Source organism: Pleurodeles waltl, chromosome 3_1, assembly GCF_031143425.1.
Source record: "Pleurodeles waltl isolate 20211129_DDA chromosome 3_1, aPleWal1.hap1.20221129, whole genome shotgun sequence".
Classification (NCBI taxonomy): Eukaryota; Metazoa; Chordata; class Amphibia; order Caudata; family Salamandridae; genus Pleurodeles; species Pleurodeles waltl.
In genome coordinates, this window is record NC_090440.1 from 1,486,053,906 (window position 1) to 1,486,080,285 (window position 26,380).

The following is a 26,380-nucleotide window of genomic DNA, read 5'->3' on the forward strand; positions in this document are numbered from 1 at the left end:
CAGCACCACAGTCACTGATCCCGCCACCAGCACCGCCGCCACAGTGCCCGCCGCCAGCACCGATGCCACAGAGGCCGCCGAAAGCACCACCGCCACATAGCCCGCTGCCAACCCCGAGGCCACAGAGGCTGCCGCAAGCACCGATGCCACAGAGGCCGCCGCCAGCACCGCTGCCACAGAGGCCGCCGCCAGCACTGCCGTGACTGACCCCGCCGCAAACACGCCAGCGGCCCCGTAACATCCTGAGCCTGTGGCACCACCGCAGACATGGCTGCCATACCCAGTGGTCAGTCGTCCGAGGCTGGTGGTCAGTTCCAGGAGCCTGGGCAGCTTTCATGATGCACGACTTTCAGTGGAGAAAGGCATCCACTTCCTCAGTGCTTGGCAGGATGAAGCGCTCGGGGCACCAAGCCCCCTCCAGAACCAGTGGAGAAAGGCATCCACTATCTCAGTCCTTGGCAGGATGAAGCACTCTCGGCACCAAGCCCCCTCCAGAACCAGTGGAGACTGTAATCCACTTGAGAGACTGTGGCTTTGCACTCCCCAGTATAAAGCAGTAGGCAACCCACCCACTGGAAAGACTTGAGAGACTGTGGCTTTGCACTCCCCAGGATAAAGCAGTGGGCAAACCACCCACTGGAGAGACTTGAGAGACTGTAGCTTTGCACTCCCCAGGATAAAGCAGTGGGCAAACCACCCACTGGAGAGACTTGAGAGACTGTGGCTTTGCACTCCCCAGGATACAGCAGTGGGCATGGAGCCACCTTGTGGAGCAGTGGCGCTGTGCATTCATCAGGCTGAGGTGCCCCCGAGGTGCCTGTTTCATTTTGATCTGATGCCCCTGCAGTGTTCTCTCTGTTTGAAGTCTGGGGTCATGTGTGGGCCTCGCCCATGCATTTTGGGACTCTGATCCACAGACGATGTTTGAGTAATATCTGGTAGTTGGTGTACATATTTATATATTCAGATTTTTTAAATTGCACTACATTACATTTGTTCAAATCAATTCCTTTTGTCCCTGCGTTATTGAAGGGGGTGTGGGGGGTGTATATGTAATGTTGCTGCATGTATTTGTGTGTATGGTGTTGTGGGTGAGGGTGGGGCTAGGGGTGTTGCATGTGTGTGTCACTCTCTTTTCCCTCCCCCTCTCCTGTGTTGTAGGTGCAGTACTCACTGTGGTCATCGCCGCCGTCTTTGGTGCTCCTGATAGTTGGTGGTCAATTCAGCAAGTTGAGCAATGCAGGACAGAGTGCTGGGGACCTCGGCTATGCTATGCACGAAGTATTCCTTGCAAAGGTGCACAGCAGCCGTAGTAGCTGCAGATCACGCAGTACACAGGATTACTGTCTGGCGTGGGGAGGCAAGGACTTACCTCCACCAAATTTGGACAGAAGGACCATTGGACTGTCATGGTCATTTCAATCCAGCAGATCTTGGGGAGGAACTCAGCATTGTTATCTGTCTGTTATGAAGTTATGTGGTTATAGTGACTAAGCAGTGACATACATCATTATCATATGAAATCTCTTTATTGATGTCTTTACTACACTTTCACAGTTGCCTTATTAACCTACTCCTTTCCCAAATTCATTTAAAAATGCACCATTTGTCCACTATTTTTTCAAACTTTTCTTCCAGGGAGAACCCTCTCGAATCCCCCCTTGCTCCCTACACTCACTTATGACAGGTCACTTATTACCAACTTTGAGGCCCCACCATATTCAAATGGCACAAACCGCAACTGTAAAAATGGGCAAAATCTTACGAACACCGCACAAAAGATGGTCATTTCCCAAAACAAATAAATAAAGCAGTGTGAAGCTGAAATACTTTGGGTATTCACATCACAAATACTCAAATTGAAATGAGTACCCTACTGGTACAGAATTAAACATTTTGACTAACATCCATCGTATGCCAACAGACTGCAAAACTCATTTATTATATTAGCACACAAGATTATTCATATTGGATTTCAACACAAAAAATCTCCTATTCATGCTGGCCTACCCTATTAGTAGTTGACACCAGCGTCCTCAATGTATCTTCATTTCAATTTCCTATCATCATAGATGCAGATAAAATTCAGTATCCAAAACGTGTCCCCAAAGGTTACAAACCTACTGCTGTCTCCACCCAACCAGACACTTGTTATGTTGTCAGGATCAATGAAACTACTTGTGCTAATATCACAAATTTGAAAGTTTATGGTAGGTTATAGTTGGACTGAGGCTCAAAAATTCTTCACAATTTTATTGTTACGTTATAGACAGCATCTATCTATCTATCTATCTATCTATCTATCTATCTATCTATCTATCTATCTATCTATCTATCTATCTATCTATCTATCTATATACATGCACACACACATATATATATATATCTATATATATATAGATATAAATATATAGATATATATACATACACATATACACTATTCACTTAGAAAACAAAAGTAACAGAGATGTTATAGTTAGGTGCTGAATGTATTAGTACAAAACCTTAGAAATTCACCAGTCATAGTAAGAGTTATTTCAAGTAACTATAACTCATGCCCTAAGGTAACTATAACTTGTGCCCCCACCATGCAGTTTTTTATTAATAATTTTACACCAAATGTTACAGTGATGTTATCAATGCTGTTATAAAAGATTTCATGAGTGATGTAATAGCTGTGGTAAGTAGCAGTGCATGGCGAGGGCACAAAAAATGCTCTGTCTATGGAAACAATTGTCCTAACTATAGCTACCACCTGGTGACCATATATATATATGCAAAAAGGAGAGTGAACTCTGGGTAGTTCCTAAATTTAGCTAGAGAGAAGCTACAGTAAGGAGCACCCGGCAACACCAGTGACACGTTAGATTTGCTCACCTCAAATGTCTGTTTATTTAGCAACGTTTTTAAGCACAGGATTAGCACAGTGCTATCCACGCCGAGCTAGATAAAGACAAAGGCCCTCCTTATGACATTGGTGGTAAATCCCACTTACCGCCACGCTGATGGCTGCCAACTTACCGCCACGTGGCAGATATCCGTTCACCATATTATGACACACACACCAATCCATCAGTACTCAGCCACATGCACAAATCCACCAGCTCAAAGGTCAGTGATAAACTGGCGATATCAAAACTCACACTGTTACGCCAACATAACAATGCCCACCACATTATGACCCACGAATCACCATGGCGGACATTAAACGGCGGTAAACCATTGGCGGTACATACCGCCTCGCACAGAATGGACACCCACATACAAAACAATACCACATTGGACAATTCACACAACACACACCTGACACCCATACACACACCACACCCACACCACTATATAACACACAACCACATTACCCACAACCCCTTACGAACACCAATTACTGACAGGAGATTGACATTAAGACCACTGACACAACTAGAGCCACACACTGTTCACACCTATACACCACTCACGCACTCTGCATCAAACAACCCAACACATTACCCAACACACTCTCACCAACACACATCACAGAACAACCAAGGCACCACAAAGACATCCCCGTTTCATAGAGGAGGAGCTAAGGGTCATGTTGGAGGAAATCATCAGGGTAGAGCCACAGCTACTTGGAGCACAGGTGCAGCAGATATCAATAGCCAGGAAGATGGAGCTATGGCAGAGAATCGTGGACAGGGTCAATGCCATGGGACAGCACCTAAGAACTAGGAATGACATCAGGAAGAGGTGGAACGACCTACAGGGGAAGGTACGTTCCATAGCAGCAAGACACCAGCTCACTATCCAGAGGACTGGCGGTAGACTCCTACCTCCTCCCTCACAACTCACAGCATGGGAGGAGCAAGTCTTGGCAATACTGCATCCTGAGGGTCTGGCTGGAGTCGGAGGAGGACTGGACTCTGGTAAGTCAACTCGCTACTGTTATCACCCCGCTACCTGCATGCCATCACCCCATCACGCCATAACATCCCACACAACCCACTCATCCCAATGCCAAGCCCTGCATGCTGTTCCAATGCATGGACACCCCTCACAGGCCTGCATGGGCACTCATCACTAAAGCATGCACACCATAGAGAATTAACTATTCCACCATACACTAACATACACAGGTGAAAGCTGGCAGGGCAAATCCAACCATAGAGGTGAAACCACGGATGTACTATCATACACGTTAACCATAACACATCATTTACATCCCCACAGGTACCCCAGCCAATGTCAGCGGAGACGAGGTGCCAGCACTATTCAGTCCCCCTACTGAAGAGGCCCATAGTGATGACAGCAACTCTGGTCTTCAGGATCTTGATGACCTACCTGGCCTAAAAGGGACCACTGGACAGCTGGTTCCCCGAGAACGGTCACACACCACCACATAGCTTCCCCCATCAGGAAACACCACCACAACACCCACCCAGCATACCCATACCTCTATCCCCAGGACATGTCAATCAGCAGTGTGCTCACCTCTACAGGAACCCGAGGCCACAGACAATCAGGTACCTGGGGTCAGTGGCACAGGGCACACGGTTCAGGGGACAGAGCACAGGCAACCAGGGACACTGAGAGGCCAGCTGTGCACCAGGGGGAAGACAGGCCCAGGGAACCGGCTCTCCAGGAGGCACTCTCCGAGATCCTGGGAAAATATCAACATTCCCAGGACACAATGGGTCAGATCCTGGACAATGTGCAGGAGAACAGGCGGCTAAAGGGGGGACAGTACCAGGGGATCAGGGAGTACTTGCAGGCCATCAACTACACCCTGATCTCCATAGCAGGGGTGCTGGCAGACATGTCCAAGATTATGAGGGAGGCAGTCTCACACCAGCAGGCCACTTCCACTAGCCAGACATCTGAACAGCCCTCCACCTCTGCTGACACTAGTGGACAGGAGGCCCCGCCACAGGACCAACAGGCCACCAGCACCCCTCCCCCTGCATAAGGACAACCACCAGCACCCCTCCCCCTGCAGAAGGACAACCACCCCGCAAACGTTCCCTGCGATCCAGGCAGAAGCCAGAGACTATTGCCAAGACCACTGCCAGAAAATAAAACTCTCATGATTGTCACCCTTGTGTCCCACCCTGTCCACCTTGAACTACCATTGCTCCCCTTCCTATGTCCTTGGACAATGCACCTATGATCCACATAGACTGGACTCTATCCTGGACTCTATCCTGGACCCTATCCTGGACTTTCTTCCACCATCACCCCAGCCCATTGTACATCCCCCTCTACTTATAACCTACAAGTATGGAGTCTGTCAAATGATTGAACTATGTATTCGTTTAACAAGCTTTAAACACTGCAGTAGTAATGTATACATATGAATGACCTGTAGTTGGCTGCAGTCAACACACCAGGAGCGATAGTGGGGCACAAAGATCTGCAAATAGAGATGCCAAAGGGTACAGTAAGTGGCCATAGAAGTGGGATAATCAGCCTTCCAGTGACAATGTCAAACATAAAACTGTCAATTAAAAGTGAAGTTATACTGTCTTACCTGTATGTTATTGGAAGTATTGATGAATTGTTGCACTTCTGTTGTCCTCATCCTCTGCCTCCTTATCTTTACTGTCCACAGGGTCCACTGCTGCCACACGCCCATCTCCAGCCTCATCCTTCTGCAGAAAAGGCACCTGGTGACCTTAGGCAAGGTTGTGCAACATACAGCATGCCACGATGATCTGGCAGACCTTCTTGGGTGAGCAGCACAGGGAACCACCTGTGAGATGGAGGCAACGGAACCTAGCCTTCAGGAGGCCGAATGTTCTCTTTATGATTCTTCTTGTTCGCCCATGTTTCTCATTATAACGTTCATCTGCCCTTGTCCTGGGATTCCGCATAGGGGTCAGTAGCCATGAGAGGTTGGGGTAACCAGAGTCACCTGCAAATATCGAGGGACAATTTTTAGACACACACTAACCCTTAGGGCCCACACCATACCCATACACCAACATCCACTGGGTGGGAACCAGGGCTCACCTGTTAGCCACACCTGGTGCCTCTAGAGTTGAGCCATCACATATGGGATGCTGCTACTCCTCAGGATAAATTCATCATGCACAGACCAAGGATACTTTGCATTGACCTGGGAGATGTACTGGTCCACCAGGCACACTATCTGCACATTCATTGAGTGAAAGCTCTTTTGATTTCTGAACACCTGTTCATTTCTCCAGTGGGGGGGGGACAAATGCAATATGTCTACCAACCATAGCCCCAATAATGTTGGAGATATGTCCCATTGTAAAGAAATCAGCTTTCACTGTGGCCAAATCCTCCACTTGGGGGGAAACAATGTAGCTGCGCATGTGTTTAATCAGGGCAGACAACAATCTGGTCAGCACTATTGAGAACATTGGCTGTGACATTCCTGCTGCCAAGCCCACTGTCACTTGGAAGGAGTCAGTTGCAAGGAAATGGAGCACAGATAGGACTTGCACAAGAGGGGGGTTCCCAGTGGGGTAACGGATAGCAGATCTCAGGTCAGACTCCAATTGGACACACAGCTCTGTGATTGTGGCCCTGTCCAGTTTATAGGTGAGGATAATGTGCCTGTTCTCCATTGTTGCCAAGTCCACCAGGGGCCTGTAAATGGGGGGATGTTTCCATCTCCTGTTTATCTGCACTGGTTGCTATCTAGGGGGCAAAACATTGAGCAGCTGGTCAGTATCCCATATTTCCAAACACTACTCTCCATTGCATGTTGTGACTGTAACAGTATATGTTTGGATAGGCCCAAATGGTGCTTATGTGTACTGTGACGCTGTTGGGTTCCATGGTCTGTCCCCCCCCCCCCCCGAAATGGCGTCCACCTGTTCTGTTAGGAGGGACATGTGGAAATTAGGTAATTCGGCTGACATTGTGTGACATTGCGGGAGGCGGTTGAGAACCGCCGTGCAACTCCTCATTGGTTACAATTGGGCCCTATGGGTTTCAGTGGCCAATAGTGATGTACGCCGTTGGTGATGGTACACATCGCCATGGACGTGACCGCCATTTTCTATCTGCGCACTCACTTGCTACCTGACCTTCAACAGGAGAGGACCTACACTGAATGTGCTGCTGTGACCTGTGTCTGCAACCGACCATGGCTTGTGTCACTGGGGAAAGGGCCCCTGCCTTCACCACGGCGGAGTTGGAGAGACTGGTGGATTGGGTCCTACCCCAGTACCGAATGCTGTATCGGCCTCCAGACCAACAGGTGAGTACACTGTGAGCATGATGCATGGGGCATGAATGCATTGTGGCGGTGTGTTTGAAGGCCTTGTTTGGGGGGGTTGGTGGAAGGGCCCGGGGCAGCATGCTGCATGGATGGTGGGAAATGTTTGTGCGTAAGGGTGTGTGAGGGCTATGGTGGGCCATGAGTGTAACAGGCAGGATGGTCTGACTGATACCTTTTCCCATGTGTATTTCTCTGCAGGTCAGTGCCCATCAGAAAAATTGTATATGGTGTGCCATCACCAAGGATGTGCAGAACCTAGGGGTCTAAGCCAGGTGGAGCACCCACTGTCAGAAACGGTGGGAGGACCTGAGACGCTGGGCACGGAAGACTGCAGAGGCCCAGGTGGGGATGGCCTCCCAATGAGGAAGGGTTGCCTGTCGAACCCTGAGCCCCCTGGTGGCCTGTATACTGGCAGTGGCCTATCCGGAGCTGGATGGGCACTTGAGGGCATCACAGCAGCCACAAGGGGGTGAGTACAGTGCCCCAATATACTACTTGAGCGTGGTGGGGTGGCAACCAGGTGGGGGATGTGGGCCTGTGGGTTCCCCTAGGCTAGGCCGGACATTGTAGGGTAGGTCGCATGTTAGGCAGGGTCTGACGTAAACTTCCTCCAACCAAGCTAGTTGGCATCCACTACTGGGTAGGGGTCTGTGTGTCTCAGGTATAATGCAATTGGCGTTAGGTGTCCCTGTCCATGGGCTGGTGACTAACATTGTGACTGTTAGTGCATTGCCTAGTGTGTAGGGCTGTTCCCTGTGTGTGTGTGTGTATCATGTACACCAACGGTGGTGTTGTTGCCACCATTGACCAAGTGTATCCTTTGTCTCTCCCCCCCTTTTTGTTTTGTCACCCTGTCCTTATGTGCATTAGCATCATCTGGCGGAGGAGCAGAGGCACCGGAGACGGGGAGAGCTGCATCCCATAGGGCCCAGGAGGATTAATCCACTGATGGTGAGGGCACCGGTGGAATAAAGGGCGAGGGAAGCACCACAGCGGAGACAGGAGGGGACAGTTCAGACAGTGATACCACCTCCGATGGAAGCTCCCTGGTGGTGGTGGACACCTCTGAGCCCACCCCAACTACAGGTACAGCCGCCACCCCCGCACCAGCACCGTCCTCCCAGCAGCCCCTCAGCATGTTTCCCGTGCCCGCTCACCCAGGAGGGTGGGCTTCTCCTTTGCCCCATGCACCTCAGGCCCTGCCCCAGTTAGCCCTGCTGCCCTGAGTGAGGAGGCTATTGACCTCCAGCGATCCATCTCTGTTGGGCAGTCAACCATTGTGAATGCCATCCAGGGACTGGCAGCCCGTTTGCAATAGACAAATGCATTCCTTTTGGAACCAAGCAGGACCAAGCAGTGGGCAAACCACCCACTTGAGAGACTGTGGCCTTGCACTCCCCAGGACCAAGCAGTGGGCAAACCACCCATTAGAGCGACTGTGTCCTTGCACTCCCCAGGACCAAGCAGTGGGCAAACCACCCACTTGAGAGACTGTGGCCTTTTACTACCCAGGACCAAGCAGTGGGCAAACCACCCACTTAAGAGACTGTGGCCCTGTACTCCCCAGTACCAAGCAGTAGACAAACCACCCACTTGAGAGACTGTGACCTTGCACTACCCAAGGACAGCGCACAGGGCATGTTGCCCCCTCCTGGACCAGTAGTGCTGTACCATCTTCCGGCTGAGGTGCCCCCCCATTCCCCATCCCCCTGAGGTGGCTGTCTATTTTCGACCTGATGCCTCAGGCATTGAGGACTGGGCAGTGTCCCTACATTTGTAAATATGTATATACATTTTGATTTTGATGCACTTATTCATAGTATTTGGCCGTATTACACTCACGTTCTTCAAATAATTTTGTCCTCGCATTATTACTGAGGGGTACAGGGTGAAAATGTAATGTTCCTGCATCTGGTTGTGTGTATGATGTTGGGGGTGTTGTGTGTTGCATGTGTTTGTCACTCTCTTTTTCCTCCCCCTCCCTTGTGTGCTAAGCGGCAGTACTCACCCTGGTCCTCTTTGCCGGCGTTGATGTTCATAATGCAGCAGAAGGTAGATGAGCATGGGGAATATGTGCAGCTCGGGCTCCATGGCGTCACGGTTGTTCCCTGAGTCTCCACAGGTGAGTCCTTTGACTTCTGAGATCTGTTTCTGCTAGGCTTTTGATGATGTTGGTACCGCCCCAGAAAAGGTGGCGTATAGGCGGATCATAATAGAGTGGGCAGTACATTGTCTTCCGCCTGGCTGTTGGCGGTTACAGCTGTGGTGCTTGTTGATTCCGCCATGGTGGTCGGTGTGTTAAAGTGGCTGTCTGTCTGAGCGGTTTCTACTGTGGTCGTAATTCCATTTTTGTTACCGCCGGCCTGTTGGCGGTATTACTGCCGTTTTATCACCGACCGCCAGGGTTGTAATGAGGGCCTATATGTCTTGTGACTCAAGTATAACAATGAAGTAATGGTTAAACTGGGATGGCTGGAGTTATTTGAAAACTTGAAGGCCATGTTAGAGAGACTTGATCTGGGTAAACAAGCATTTTCTATCAATTATTGAGTCAGAAAGAGAGACAAGAGAAATCTTCTGTATGGGCCCATACAATACTAAGAATATAACCATCTTTAAAGCCCTATCTAGTCATGGTCACAAATACCTCTCCATTATTTTTTATTGATCAGATTCAGATTAAATCTATTACATTAAATACTGAGGGCACCCACAGGGTTGACACAAGGTGGATGAGGTGGGCACCTGATCCTGTGATAAATTTTATTTGCAAGGTAGCAAGATACCATGCAGTTTATTTTGATTTGCGATCACTACTGTGTTTTGCAACAACAATTTATAGTACCTCTGATCAGAGGGAAATACTTTCAGCAAGCAATACCAGCTTTGGTTTATTTTCAAGTCCCTTAGTATGGTTTTGTTGGAAAATGGGTTATTGGTAAGGGCAGGTAGGTACCTACACTTAGCAATAGGCCACTAACCTCCAGTTAGGTCCAGTTAGGTGTCAGTAAATTAAACCCAGCTCAACCCTTGGTAGCTTGGCAACGAGCGACAAGGCTTAACTTAGGAACCAGAGTGTAAAGCATTAAAATATCACAAAACAGTAATTAAATAAAACACAGGAAACACTTTAAACATCCAAAACCAATTTATAAAAATAGTTTATATTTTTATCTTTAAAATGACACAAAAACAAATAAAATCAGATAAGTGGAACTGGAGATTTGAATTTTTAAAGAATTTAAATGCCTAGAAACAAAAAGCGCCAATCGGGTCATTTGGTTGCACCTCGACCATGGCAAAGTCAAAGTTTAAGGCCGACCGCGATGGAGCCCGGCTCGGCTACAGGCTGCGGAAGGCCTCAGTCAAAAGTTTACCTTCGTACTTAGTCATTTTTCGGAAGATTTTCTTCAGCCGGCGAACCTGCCAGTCCAATCCAACCTCCTGGAACCCTTCTCCGGATACACGTTGCGGGAATCCTCTGTAGAGATTTTTACCTTCGTACTTAGTTGTTTTTTCGAGGTGAAAATCCTTCTACCGGGGTAAACCTGGATCTTGCTCCGACGTCCTTGGATCCCTCCTCGGATACGCTGGTTGGGAGGTCCCAGTCAACTTTGTACATTTGGGCTTAGTCTCTTTTTTGGAGATTTTCTTCACCGGGACGAACCTTCAAATCTGTCCGGGTCGCGGTTGAGGCAAGCCGGCTAGAGTTGCCGTGGCGGGTCGGTCCCTCTATGGAGCTTTTTTTCAAAAGTTCTCCAAACTTATCCAAACTTCTGGGTCTTCTCCCAGATGTTCTTTTAAGGTTCTTTTGGAGTCCACAGCTCACCCCAAAGGTCCAGAAGCTCTGAGATGATCCTTGGGGGGTGCGGACTACAACTCCCAGAATGCACCTAGCGCAAACTCCTTTTTGGCCACTGGGCAGTGGTCAGCTGGTTGATTTCTTCAGGAGTTGGTGCAGGGGACTCTGGTTGGTTAGCAATTTTTTACCTGTTGCAAACAGGGAGTACCTCCTTGAACCAGTTGAAGTCAGGCAAAGTCCTTCTTGTGGTGAAGCCCAAGTGTGCAGCTGGTGCAGTCCTTCTGAGTGCAGGTTCCAGGTGCAGGCCAGGAGTCCAGCAGGGCAGTCCTTCTTCTCCTTTGGTTCTTCCTTGTTGGATGTGGTAGGGAACTGAGGTATGAGTGCAGGTCTGCTAGTTTTATCCTTGCTCCTGGGTGAAAAAGAGGGGGGTCCTGATTCTCCAATCAGGTGCAGGGTCCTTCCCCCTGTGATGACCACTTCCTGGGAAGTGTGGCAAAAAGCAATCCCAGGAGGCAACATTCTTCAAAAATCCATCATGGCTGAAAATTATTTTTGGAGGTTACATCTGGCTGAGCCCACCCACTGGTGTGGCTAAAAATCATAAACACACCCCTCTCCTGCCCTCTCACAATCTAATCAAGGAGGCACCTAGTTGTCTGGGGTTGTAAGATGTGGGGGTGTTGCTGGGTTGTTCCAAATGTCCTTCTCTGCCTTTGAAGACCAGTTTGGCAGCCGTCCCCCTTCCTGCCTCACCAACTGCTGAGGGGGGATTCCCTCCCACAGGCACATCTCTTTGTTTGAAGCCAGGCCACTTCACACCTCATCAAGGCAGCCTGGCCAGGCTGCCAGAGGCTGGCCATCAGAGCACAGCAGCAAAAACAATGCAGGGCTGAAATTGGCAACTTTTCAGGTAAAGTTTAAAACTCTTTACCTGAACAAGTTATATTAAATCCCACAACTGGAAGCTGTGGGATTTATTATAACAATTAATTTGATACCAAACTCTTGTATCTGTCACTTAAGGGGACTTTTAAAATTAAAATAAAGTCTCCACATTCTAGACTATGAAGGCCATTCACTACAAAGAGGGAAAATTAATTTGCCTTTTTTTACCTCACCAGGGCTTATAAAACTACTTGTATAAGGTCGCTGCTTATAGTTACATGGCGCCCAGCCCTAGGGGCACATACCTCACCAGGGCTTATAAAACTACTTGTATAAGGTCCCTGCTTATAGTTACATAGCACCCAGCCCTAGGGGCACATAGGGCACACCTGAGGGGTGACATATGTAAAAGTAAGGTAGTTTAAGACTTTGAAACTACTTTTAATTCCAAAGACGAAATTGCATACAACTTTAACTTAAAAGCAGCCAGCAAGGCAGGCCTGCCTTTAAAATGGCACTGGACACCTCAGCAGTGCACCTATGGGTGCACTACCTATGCTGTGGTAACTAAACCTACATGCCCTACCATATACTAGGGACTTATAGGTAGGTTGACTTAGCCAAGTATAATTAGCCTAATTGGCATATTGATTTTACACAGAGCACAGGCCCTGGGACTGGTTAGCAGTGCACAGGGCACCATCAGAGTCAGGAAAACACCAGCCAAAAGTGGAAAATGGGGGCAAAAAGTTAGGGGGCCTCTGCAATCAGCCCTGTTTTCTCGCAGCTTTTATGTTGCTAATTATCTTTAGCAGACTCGCTTAGAATTAAGAAGATGCAATTCAGTGAAACAGTATGCTGCAATCAATTGTCTAATGTAACAGTAATGTGTATCTTCATCACAACAGAGTTTTAGACATTTTATATTTGCAAAAGAAGCACTTGCTATTTTTTTAAAAAAAATGCCTCTTTAAAACTGCTAGTATGCTCCTATGTTTTTAGTCCCTTGTCAGGAGTTTTAAAAAATCAATAAGAAAGTTTTGTTTTTATATTATGTTGATATTATCTACTTTGTGACATGTATCTGTATTGGAACTTTTTTCTTTTCAGATGTTAGTATTTGTAAAATGCATTTTTTAGGGAAATTCTATTGTAATATAAAATTCACTTTACAGTGCATGTAAAATAAATCTTCTTAACATGTATGTGTGTGTTTTTATGGTTTTAACTAACTGAATAAAGTATTTCTGACTGATTGATATCCCAACAACATTGCATCCGGCATGGCAGGCGGGATCTCAAATGGAACTTCCCCGACATGCAGGAATGCTTAAGAAGATAGAGCACAACACTGGGGAAAAAACAGCAGAGCTGCTCTGAGACAAAATATGTCTCCTGGTACAGAATGGCACATCAGGGACCATCAATAGGCCATGGGCAAAGATGGACAAAGAAGCGCTCAGAACCAAACTGTCCCCATTGATGGACGGGACAAGTGGATCTCATGTTTTAGAAAAACACAGCAGGAATAAATCCAGCAAAAGGTGATGTCAACCGTCTGCTCAGCAGCCTCATCTGAGAGCAGACTAACACAGTGTTTTCCCAAGCCTGCATCCCAGCAGTCATGCTGACCAACACAGAGCACAAAGGGGATGTGGAAGGCTGGTCCTCTATGTAGTGTGCAAAACTAGGCGCACTGTATAGGGAGTCCAGGCAACCACACGTTGGTTTCAAGAGGTAAAAACGAGATCACCTAATGCTCTAAATTTTGAGGTAGCCTGATTGAGCAGTGAGGCTAATCTTGGAGAAGTGCAAAGCACTTGTTATACTCACAGTATCAATCATGCAACTCACACATTTGAAGGAATACCTTGAGACCAATTTATAAAAATACTTCAGGTTTTTATTTAAGACAAAGATTATTAAAATTGGTAAAGTACTTTTTAATACATGGATTTTTGAAGTTTTAATAAATGCAGTCTTTCTGTGGGTAATTACACACCATAAGAACCAATAGGGAGTCACATTTAGAAATACATAAAAAATCATACAGTTGTTTTACCAAGTTCTGCTTTTGCAGGTTGGTTTAGGTCATCGGTGGGCACACTGTGCCAGCTAGAGAAGTTCGGGCGGCTCCTGGTTCCAATCGGAGCAACGGTGGAAAGTCTGTTGGAGCTGGTGCAGGGCCACTGAGGGGGACCACTTGGAAAAGGTCTGTTCTTGCAGATTTAAAGGTGGTACCTGTGGGTCCTCCTGGAGTGTTGAGGTAACAAAGGGTGAGGGATGCTTGGGACACAGCTGGTTCTTCCTTGTAGGACACAGAGCAGGCGAGTGGAGAGTGAATCTGTGAACAAGAGGCTGTGCACAAAGAAGCCCTTTGGATCTCTAGGTAGGTCTCTTTGAAGGTCGCTTACAGGACAATGTGGGCACTCTGGCTGGATGTCCAGGGTGTTCCTGAAGTCTTTTGACTAGGGCTTCCTCCTGGTCCTTTTTCAGCTCTGGGCAAGCTGGCTTTCTTGGTTTCTGGCATCAGCTAACCAGTACCCAGAGTATTGGTGTGGTCCAGACATTAGAAGGCACAGTGCCTCCAACCTTGGCACACTTTCAGGGTTTTTCCTCATGGTCATTGGTGTGTCATTGGGTCTGGCTGCACCTTCTGGTTCAGGAGATATCAGCTGGTCGGTGAAATGACCCTCACTTGGTGGTTCTTTGTTTGTTCCAGAGTGGGGCATATTACTCATGCAGCTATGCCCTCACATATAATATGGAGCACCCTGCCTTCGGGCTGTAACGCCTGCCAGAGGAGTGTCTTACCCATGGTAAATGCAGTGTATGGTGGACAGGGCACACAGGTAGTGTGCAATGTCGAGTTTGTGTTTTAGGTTTGCACCAGTACACTCAGCCTGCAATGGCATTGCTGGGTGCATCTGGATTCATGGCCCTAGAGGGTGGCACAATCAGTGCTGCTGCCTTCAGGGGCCTACCCATAGTACCCCATGCCTTGGGCACGTAGGTGCCATAGACTTATTGTGGTAGCTAAGGGTGTATACAGTTGTGCCAATGCATCACAGCATTTTTAGGGAAAGAGCTCTGGCCCACAGAACATGGTTAACAGGGGCCCTGGGCACTGCAACTTCTAAGCTACATAAAACATCAGGCAAAAAGTGGGGGCTAACCATGTCAAAAAGAGGCATTTTCTCACAGGGGCCAGATTCAATGCATTCAGACAGCAGAAATGGATGGCCCTGAGGAAAGTGTTCCCTGACTGCCTAGACATAGGAGGATTAATCCAAGGGAGCATAAAGCCTTGGGAAACCATGTCTGGCTTTCTAGACAGAATGAGGGAACAATGGGACAAGAGACAGGACAGTCATGGACCGACACAAGCCCTCAGGTTGCATTCTTTTTCAACATCCTCAAAAATAGTGGGCTGGACAGACTAGTAGGTTTAGACACTAAACCTTGGCAGGAAATATAGGCCCACATATAACACTACAACTAGAAGAAGGGAAAAGGACAGGGAAAAACAGGAGCAAGTCAAGCGAGACAACTCTAAGCTAGTCAAACATAAGTTAAACAAGATCGCCCTTGAGGGAGCCCTGTTGGCCACAAGCTTGCAAATGGCAGCCCAGTAAGGACTGGGGCCACAGCCACGGCAGGGAGGGGTAACTATCTGGGAAAGCAGTGCCTTTACACAGTCGCAAAATCCAAGTACGTAGTTGGTCAGAAATACCAAATAACTGTAATTCAGATCATACCCACCTCAAAACACATCTCAAAATATAAACACATGTCTTTACGTGAGTTTGTGAAATGTTCAGAGCTGCCTGACATTTTCTTTCTTGGGAATCAACACTAGCCATTTGTGGGCCTGCAAGGGCCTAGGCCCCAATCTGCTGCTGATCCCCTAGGGCATGGTTGGCTGGCCACACCCCAGGGATGGCAGTCTAATGAGGGAATAGGGTGGCCTCACATTCATCCATTAAAGCAGCCACCCAGGTCCCTTCATCCAATTCCAAATTGGGATGGGTTCCTGTAACCAGATTAAGCGGTCCCCATTCAAGGGCACACAGCTTGGGACCAAAGTTCACACTTGTGCATAGTTCCAACTGCAGCACCTCGAAAACCAACAGGCCTCCAGCTAATGGAAACCCCAAAATTAAGCGATATTCCAGTGCCGGAAGCCAGGTTCTCTGCTGGAAAATGATGTTCTCACAAAACATCTAAGTCCACGCAGCTGCGACAGTTTGCAAAGCAACAACATGCCTCCACGTTAGTAGGGACATTCACCAGAACAGTCAGCAATCCTAGTTCATTAACCATATTGTGCACATCTCAACGTGTCCTGTTCGTGCACCTGACGCTCACCATAAGCAAATGATCTGTCTCCTCCTCCCACCAAAAGGCTTCCAAACATCCAAAGGCTGCTCATTGTACTATGTTCCTCCAAACCAGTGAAGGTAGCATGTCACCAAGTAGAAGTCCCAGCCAAGGTGGCTGACCTAAAAACATCCTGGATCTGACAGAGAGGGGGTGCCGGGAGGGACAGGGTTTCTGTAAATGACCGCCTCAACCCCAGGAGAGGTGCATGGACACATTCACAGCCTCATCTGGCCCGCTGATAAGATCACATAAGCCCCACATATGCAGTCCAAGAGGTGATAGGCCCAATCCCAGTCATTGTTGCATCAAAGGTCACACTTAAGCCACGGAGCAACTTTCTGACCCTCTCCAGCAAAAAGTAACCCCAAAATGAAGCTTTTAGAGAAAAGGGATAGCCAAGACACCTGACTCCATTAGGGAGAACCTTATTGTACGCCACATGTATGAGTTAGAGGGGTATACACATGTCCTCAGAACACATTGCAACCAGCAGCTCACCCAAGTTGCGACACGCCGCCTTCCTTTCACATCACACCACGCATGTGTAGGTGTAAAATGTTCCAACCACATCAGTAAAACACAAACACAAAATAGGGAAAAATAGTTAGGGAAAAATGGAATAATCCCAAGAAGATCACATCACAGAAACACTCTCCTCTGTCACGGTGAGAGGGGAGTGAGTGCCAAATGGCCTGCAAAACAAAACTCAGGTGCTCCAAACCAAAACACTCAACGCTCGCTAAAATAGTTGATCCAACTAGAGTCACCTTCGAAGTAAATGCAGAGACTATGCATAAAAAGCAAGGCAGAGGAACCTCCCAAGACTAAATAACTTTGAATGTTTTTCTAAAGCTACCCTGCAACCCACAGCTTTTATCTAACAGGTATGTGACCGAACCATGAGTGCACTGCCTTTACCGCAGTCCGCCACCTCTTCGGCAACAACTTCCAGAATTCTGACAAGACACAAGTGTGCAAAGACAAAGACTACGGACTGTTTTTTATGGACATTTTCCTAAGATCTCTCTTACTAAAAGCAAAGACACTCCTGGTATTACAACATTTGCCAGAGCAGAAAAACCACTGATCACTAGAAGACAATACACGTTTCCCCAGGAAGCCAATCTGAGACCTGCAAGATGCTAAAAGTTATATATTATAGTACCATTGTATACTCTCTGGTTGCTGTGGGTTTGGCTACATCCATCCATAGACAGAAATCTGCCTAGCCACATGGAGTCCACCTCAACACTTCTTCAGCGCTTGCGTAGGGGCCTTTCTCACATCACTTACATTTACACTGAAGCCAGTGCTAGTATTCCACAAGCACTACATAGTGCACTTGTATACTAACACATGGTATCAGCACATGACTGCCACAGGCACTCAGGAATTAGCCAGTCCATGCTGCTTCTGTACACTAATACCACACGCCGTAGGTACAGATAGGCTTGATTTATCCCAGCAGGTAGCCCCCAAGAAAGCAAAATGTCTCATCCACCTGTACCTTTCCAGCATCAGGGCCAGGATACAACCTATTAGGGTAGAACCCCATATAGTAGTAGTAAATGTCACATGATATGAGACCAATCCCACCACTGTACGTTTATACAAAGCCTAGTGATATTTGAACTGAGCTAGACAGGGTGTGCAGGCAGGTCACTGTAGGGGAGGACACTGTTTGGCACCAAGACTTTCCAAGAAAGAGGTTCTTGGAGGCAACAAAACCACCGCACCGGTGCACAAACATGTCTGCTTCCACATCTGTCTATGGCCCCAGGGTGGCCCTTAGCGTGTCTGGGGCAGTCTTCTTTAGTAACAAATGGACCCCAGTATTTAGGTTCCTGTATAGGGTTATCCACCTTAATAATATAAGGGTGAAATGATTCTCATAGAGGAGGATTGAATACCAGCATAGATATCCCATGTCACGAATTCTGGGATGCTGAGATAGATAAGTACATGTAGTTGGAGGGGAAGCGGCAACCCCTATTGTAAAGAAAAACTTACACTATTGATTGTAGTTCAGATGAAAATGGACCATCCTGCTAGGCATGAATGAGGACTGTGAAACAATACTACATGTACCAGACATGCACTTGGGCACCTCCATTCTGATGGACTTTTACTGGCAGTGTGGAGAATTCTGCTCTGCTCAACTCATCCCCTAATGGCAGGGCCTCTGCTCCCCGATGACCATAAACACCCAGACTCTGGTCATCCATGGAGAAGACCTACAAATGGATGTTTCCTGCTGTTAACATGCAGCCCTCAAATTAGGTAGAATGCAAGTAACTAGGGAAATAGTAATGGACACAAAAGAACCACATCAAACACAAAAACACAAACACATCAAACCTTAGATAATGTGACTGTCATGAAGTATGGGGTGGATAAAGAGGTTGAAAATTCAGCTGGGGGAATGTAAATAGAAATTAAAACAATGTTAATGTACGCCATGATACGTGTGAGTATAACATTGAACTTGTATTACTATTGTTGATTCTACATGATGTGACCTTCTCATCAATGCCTAGTGAAAAATATGTGATCAGGCAAACCCTGTGACCTAGGCCTGAACCTACTGATTGACAGATCTCAGGTGAGGTGACACCTAGCCTCTGGACAAACGTGTGAACAGGAAAACCCAGATCGATCCCTTTGATAGACAGCAACACCACAATAGTCGTAGGAGATAGGCTCCCAATAAAACACATTTGGCTGGAGGGATGCGTATTCCCAATTCACCATAAAAGTTCATTCCCACATGAAGTTAGGAAAACTAATCTAATCAGCACACAACACACACACAATACATAGTGATCACACGCTCCTTATATTTTGTCCAGGCAAGGTTGAGACCTATCTGAGCACTTTATCCGATGGTCAGTTTTACGACTCTGTGACTAGGCCCGAATTCCTTTCTGCAAAGAATGCATAGGGTTGTTATATAACTCTTTAAGAATTGTATATATTGGCACTCTGAATTTTGAGAGACAGACAGCAGACCCCGACTCTGTAATGTGCTCTTCTGGCCACTGCATTTAATTAAACCAACTGTTCCTGTTTTGCCAAACGCCTAATGTCTTTTATTTCTTTTAGTTAATTCCGTATCCGAGTGACTATAACATTCGACGTGCCTTATTACATTTTATAAGGGTAATTTCCAAATGGTAGGAGATAACTGGATACTGTTTGGGGTCTCTGGAATCCGAATGTAAAATCATACCAAATAGTACAGTTGGATTTTACATTGCAATTTAGAAAATACCACTTTTAGAAAGTTGTGTATTTCTTGCTTTAGGCACTTGGTGCCTGCAGCCTGTCTCTGGTCACAAGACTGGATGCAGTTGGGCTTTCTATATTCCTCCTAGACAGCCACAAAATAGGAGCACAGGCATGACTGGATGGACCATCTCTGGCAGGATGGGAGGGAGGAGCTGGGCCCAGTCTCATTTACACCTGAATAGGCTATGTCGTTTCCCACACAGAGGGTTGCATAACCATTAAAATTAGTCAGGAGCCAGGGAAGTGGAGGCAGGGCATCTGTACATTTTAAAGACATGTCTCTTGAAGCTTCTCTCCACTTCAAAGGCACAGGTGTGTATAAAAGAAAGACCTGAGATGCCACCACCTCAGCACACTTCTGGAACTGTGGGTAGTTTGCCAGGAAGGAGGATGGATGTGAGGTTGAAGGACTGCATTCTTCAGGACTGTACTCGACCCCTGCCTTGCTGACCTGTGGTCCTGCATGGTGAGAAGGGCTGCAACCTGCATCTCCTGATCTCAGAACCTAGAATGACTCCAGGGATTAGTTGGCTGGCCTCCTGATCTGAAACCTCAGGGACATAAGGCTTCTAAGAACCTTGTAACTGGACTCAGCTATCTGTGAGTCTATTCTGCCAAGTGGTGCCACCCCTGTCCTGGACCCTTGTATGTTGGCTTAATGTGCTTTCCAGTCACCTCTGAGGGAACAGTGCAACCAAGCATCTCCTCTGCTGTGTGGTGCAAACCTGAGCAGAACTGAAGCATCACTGTCGTTTGGACCTGCATCACCGCCACAGCCTGCATACCCTCTGAACTGCCAATGCGTAATGTATTCTCATCGCAGTCCCTTGCTTCCCTCGTTGATGACAGCATGGATGACAGACTCTGCTTTGCAGCCTCACAGGTCTTTGGAACAGACTGTGTGTCACATCCTCGACACAGGACTTTGCATCACAAGCCCATCAATGAGATCCTCGACCTTGGTGCAACAGGATTTCAAATTTCAGCCTCACTCTGTCTCAAACCAGACACATTGCTTTGGTTGTATGACGCTTCTGTGGCACAGATCAGTACAGTGCTCCACAACAAGGTTTTTAGGTGTTTTGATTAGTGGGCCTAACTGGGTCCCTGTAGCTGGTCCACTCTCCATCAGAGTCAGCCTGAACGTATGACTTTGTCCCAGTCTGGCATGACCAGATATCCACAGTTGGTGCTTTGTGCCTTTTGTTGCTATTTGCTCTAAACACTTGAAAATTCAATCTCTCTCCTTCTACTAGCTGGATTTTTGTCATGTTGGTCTTGTTTCATTTATTAAATTACGCTCTAATTTCCTAACCTGGTGTGGGATCTTTATGTGCGGTATTGTCACTGTTTTACTGTTTTAAGTGTTGCGTGAATACTTTACTTATTACCTCTAAATTAAGCCTGACAGCTCTGTGCCAAGCTACCAAGGTTGAGCACAGGTTAATTTGGGGTTTGCTTGTTCCTTATCCTGGTTAGGAATTTGGTTGCTGCTTGACCATGGCTCACACCTCGTTCAACCAACAACTCAACCTCTTACAATACATAATAATATAATTTTAATTTAATTATAAGATATTCAAATATGTGCATTTTAAATTAAATTACAGTATTAGCACTTTATTATTTGTATGTTTTGTTGTACATTTAATATATAACATCACACCTATATTTTAATATTTTAAGATTTTCTTATGGTATAATCATAGGCAAAACATTTAACCTTTTAAAATTTACCAAGGGAAAGTGCCACATTTAATTGTCTACTTCAAAGGGAAACATGTGAAATGTATGCAGCTTCTTGGACCTGGTACAACACAACAAGCAGATTTTGGCCCTCATTGCAACCCTTGAGGTTGGTGGAATAGTGGAGGTATTACTGCCAACAGGCTGGCGGTACCTACATCCGCTATTATGACATTGGAGGTTTGGCCAAAGCCAAACTGCCAATGTACCACATCAACCGTCATGGCGGTAATGACTGCTGGGCTGGAGACTACAGTCTCCAGTCCGGCGGCCGTCATTCGGCTGCCTATGACATTATGACACCGCCCACCGCCATGGTTTCCGCGGCTTCTGTACCGTCACTGAAACCATGGTGGTAGGGGTCCTGGCAGCAACGCCACCTTACGGCCGTCCGCCGCCATGACCATAGACTGAATTCCACCAGCCTTCTGGTGGTATTCCATCTACGGTCATACTGGCATGGACGGTTGGTAGCCACGGCGAGGGTATGGTGGCGGCCATCGCCATGGCAGTAGGCGGCATTTGCCACCAATGTTATAATGAGAGCCTTTATTGTTGCAGAACATTCCAACCACTAATCAGAGACACTAGTAGTTAGAGACATATGGCCAGATATAGTAATGCATTTGCAAATGTAAATCCTGTGATTTGCCAATACACTAGATTTGCAAACTCAGAATGCCTATTTGTTATAGACAACTCCTGTTTTGCTAGTCAGAAGCGTTTTTCCAAATTAGGAAATGGGCTCTGTGACCCACACTGAATCACAATGTGGAAGAGGAGGGAAAAGGATGATACTTTTAAAGTGTGATTTGTAAAGTAGTGCAGCAGTGGTTTGTGACTGCAATTCCACTCACAAACCATTGACCAGTTACTGATTCCTGAAAGGAGATGGTTAGTGATTCGCAAAGGGGATGGAGGTCTGTTTGGGTTAGCAACTTTAGGGGGAGTCCAAGACCACTAATGCCTCCATATGAGGTTTTCTCAAATGGAAAGCTTTATTTTTTAAAACATTACAAGATCCTTTAGGAAACACGTAATACATAAAAAGTTAAGTTTCCCATTTGAGAATGCAGCATAGGGATAGTGATATGCTGAACTTTCCAGGCCACCATCCATGTGCATGTAGCCAATCACAGGCTGTCACAAATTTTGACCGCTCTAATGAATACTAATTAGACACATCACCCTACTCTGAATTGTGGTTTTGCAAACTAACCTATTAGAGCTTTATTCAGTTCTTAAAATCAGATTACATTCACTAAACTTCAATATGCAATTTGTGACAACTCTTTCTGAATGAAATCTTAGTACATATTTCTCTTAGAGCCTTATTTACAGTCTAGTGGATGTTAATGAACCATCAAAAATTGGAAGTTCATCCATCCCTTGCCATAAAATGACATCTGCTGTACTTAGTGTTTGGTGGAATGGCAATGAGCATCCACAGTCCTTACACCACCTCTGCCACCTTCCTCCTTTGATGTTCTCAAAGATGAAAACTGACAGATGGTTCCACTAAAAATCCTTCACTTAATCCACTGTGTATTATCCATCAGCAGATTCCTGTAGGTAAATACACCACACCTGCTTTAAAGGAAAACAGTACAACTGCCCAAACCCTGCTTTAACTCATTCTATAATCTACACAGGAATGATATCCCTGCCACTCATAGTCATGGGAATGTTTCTGGAAGTGATTGTGAATGACATGCCTATTGCAGTACAAAATCTAAGCTTAGTCCATAAAAACTGAAACTAAATTGGACTTAAATTGTAAATATTGTTATATATAAACTTTTGAATGCACTCTAAATATATATATATATATATATATATATATATATATATATATATATATATATATATATATATATATATATATAATATAATTAGGCAAAAGCATACATCATGCATATGTGATTTACTCTAATAACAGATGAACTATGGTAAACAATTAACATCAATAGCAAAATGCCTTTATGTTGCTATAGCCAAAAGAATCCTAATGTGCCTGGTTCTGTTTTGATTGGGCAAAAGTGAAATTACATGAGCATAATTTGCATAATTTTGGGAACTTTGCTTTACACTTCTTATACAAAATGTATCAAATCCCACCATTAGGCCACCTTACCACAAATGCAAAGGAACAATAAATTGCAAGTGACTGTTGTTTGAGGTATTTTTATGTAATGCATCCTTGCACCAAATATTGATTGAGAACACATTTTGACCTACAATTGAATGTGACATGACAAATTTGCATTTTGTTTAATCATGCACAGTTTTGCATGATTTCACCATAGTTGCTCAAAAGCAAATTGTGTGAATTGTTCGCAGAACACCAGTTTTGTTATTGTATAGAAGTTGTTAATGCTCCAGAACTTGAAACACAGATCAGAAACATATAAAATCTGCATCATACTCTGCGGTGGCACTAAAGACAGAGGTTGTAGGACAATTTAGAGTTTGTAACAGAATCCCAGTATCTAGGTGCGGTGGACAGTCTGGAGCTTAACACAAGCCAAATATATAAAACATCTAACTCTCCCTACCTATTGCAAACGTGAGTCCTGCAATGGGAGAGTTTGAATAATACCAACAGCGTGAGGAACATCTTTGAGGTAATAATGCAAAAGGAATTTCAAGAAACTCTGGAAATGGAAAACTTCTGAGAGAATGTTCTTGTCATCTGTCTAGAAGATAATTGCAAATGGAGAACCAAGAAAACAGGTGAAGAGCAGCACCTTATCACCAAGGAAGGACACCAAACACCTGGCCATACTGTGAGTGTGGCATTTATAGCATATGTGATCATCAAAACTTGCAATAAGTTCTGAATTTTCGAGATCCTCAAATCATGTGGCAGGCCCTTGAATCACAGGATGTCCAAATCCTGCAGTAGATCCTCAAATCCTACTTTAGCCTGCACTCATATAGGGCATACCATCATGGCTTTGGGGTGTCAGAAAGGGACATGATTGGTGATGGGGTAACAATTGAGAAACATGCATGTGACAGCCACAATTGTGGGCAGCAGGACACCTGTCAACCCAGTGAGAGTGACATCCTGAGTGTTATTGACCTGGCCATGGGGGCGAAATGTAAGGGTGGATATGACTCATGTAATTTGCTGTAGCGTAAGTATGCAAATTTGCAGTAGAGTTACAAGTAATTATGCAGAATTATACAAGAAGAATAATCCAGCATTTAGCTTTACTTTCATAGTGCAAAATACACCGTCACATCCAACATGGATTTGAGGATGCATAGTGTGCCAATGAAGTAGCTCTAAATGCAACAGAACACAAATAGGACCAGCCAACAGCTGCTCATGCTTGCTAAGTTCATTGCTCCAGTGTTCATGTCACAGGGAGCTTTGTGTCAAATTATCCAGAATTATGTGAATGGGCTAAATCACAGAATTTTCATAATTTTGCATAAAATGAGCAACACAAATTTATGTAAATTACTCTGATTACTTCAACGTAATTAACATTTTGCCCTCATCTGCTTCTTAACCCAGGAATAATAATATCTATATGTGCTTCTTTAATGACATAGGGAGGAGGGCCTGGTATAGGATGTAAACTGTGAGTGAGACTTTGGGCAAGATACATAGTCAGGAGTACAGAAACAGTAGAGCCACAAGAATTAATATTGTTACTATAAAATATCTGCCAATAGCTGTCCAAAAATCATGTCAACTGACCAGGTTTGCTCAGTTAGTGTTACATGATATTCATGCCAATATAATGTTTCAGCCATTCTTTTTAAGCACATGTTAGGTATCTATTGAAGGTGTCACCCCCTGAATTCATTTCATTTACACTTGTCACCCATTTTTTTAATTTTTTTTATTCATGTGGATTAATTAATGCCATTATATGCATTGCAAATATAGTACGTGAAATATATGTAAATAAAAAACATAGAAATAGAGAATCAGATAATAAATTCTAATGGCCCTGGAAAACCCACAAGATCCTGAGGCTGTCTTTCTACACAAACATGTTCTTTCAGTAGATACTGCAATTCATGCTTTCTTCTTCTTTCCTCAGAGCATCAAGCTTTCCTACCTTGAAGCCTGGCTCTGGAGTTTTCTCAGGTCAAGGCCTTGGATCATCACTTGCAGAAGACAACAGCTTGACTGATCCTCCATAAGGTAGAGGCCAATAGTAGCAGCCTTTGTCTGTCTAGTTATCTTCAAGGAGAAGGAGAAGGAGGCAGTGGCAGCCGCTGTCTCCGATGTCCACACAGTGGTGGGGAAGCAGTGCCTCCAACTTAAACACGACAAGCATCCTCAGTCTTGAGCTCTTGGACACCGAACACCAAACCTGCAGATAACAAAGAAAGTCCAATTGATTTATTCACCCTCATTGTCCACCCTCATTGTCCCACTTTGTCCTCTCTTTAGTCTACTCTTTAGTCTATTTGACCTGAGCTACCTTACCTCCAGGCTAGCCCAAATACATGTTTCCCATCCACCCTCAAGCGATTAGTGTTGGGAAACTGATGATGCAGTCTCCTTTTATGCCTTGATATCACCTGAGAGAACCCATCTTCCCATCAGTCAGTAGTAGTGCAAGCCGTGTAATGACTCTCCTCTTCACATTTGTCACTACTAAGGAGGAATATGACTTAATACAACAAATAGAATAGCGGAGATGTGTTTACATTATGCATATATACCAGCTGATCATTCCTTCTAGTTTTTACCTGAGTAGAAATGAATTTCTTGCCTCACCCAAGACTTGTTGAATCAAGGTTTCCGTTTTTTTTCAATGGAAATACCTACTTGTGGGCCTAACAGGCTCAAACAGTCATTTTGTACCATGAAACAAAAAGAAAGAAAAGAGTGAGTGGAAAACCCAAGGCAAAGAACAGCATAATTTAACACAGTATAGGCATTTACTAAAGTAAATGTTATGAACATTCAGACTACAGAAGGAAGTTACAAGTTAGCCTCAGTAAATTTATCAGGGACTTCAAGTGATTCTCCATGCGGCATAGATTGTGGAAATAAAAATACACCTTCCTGATGG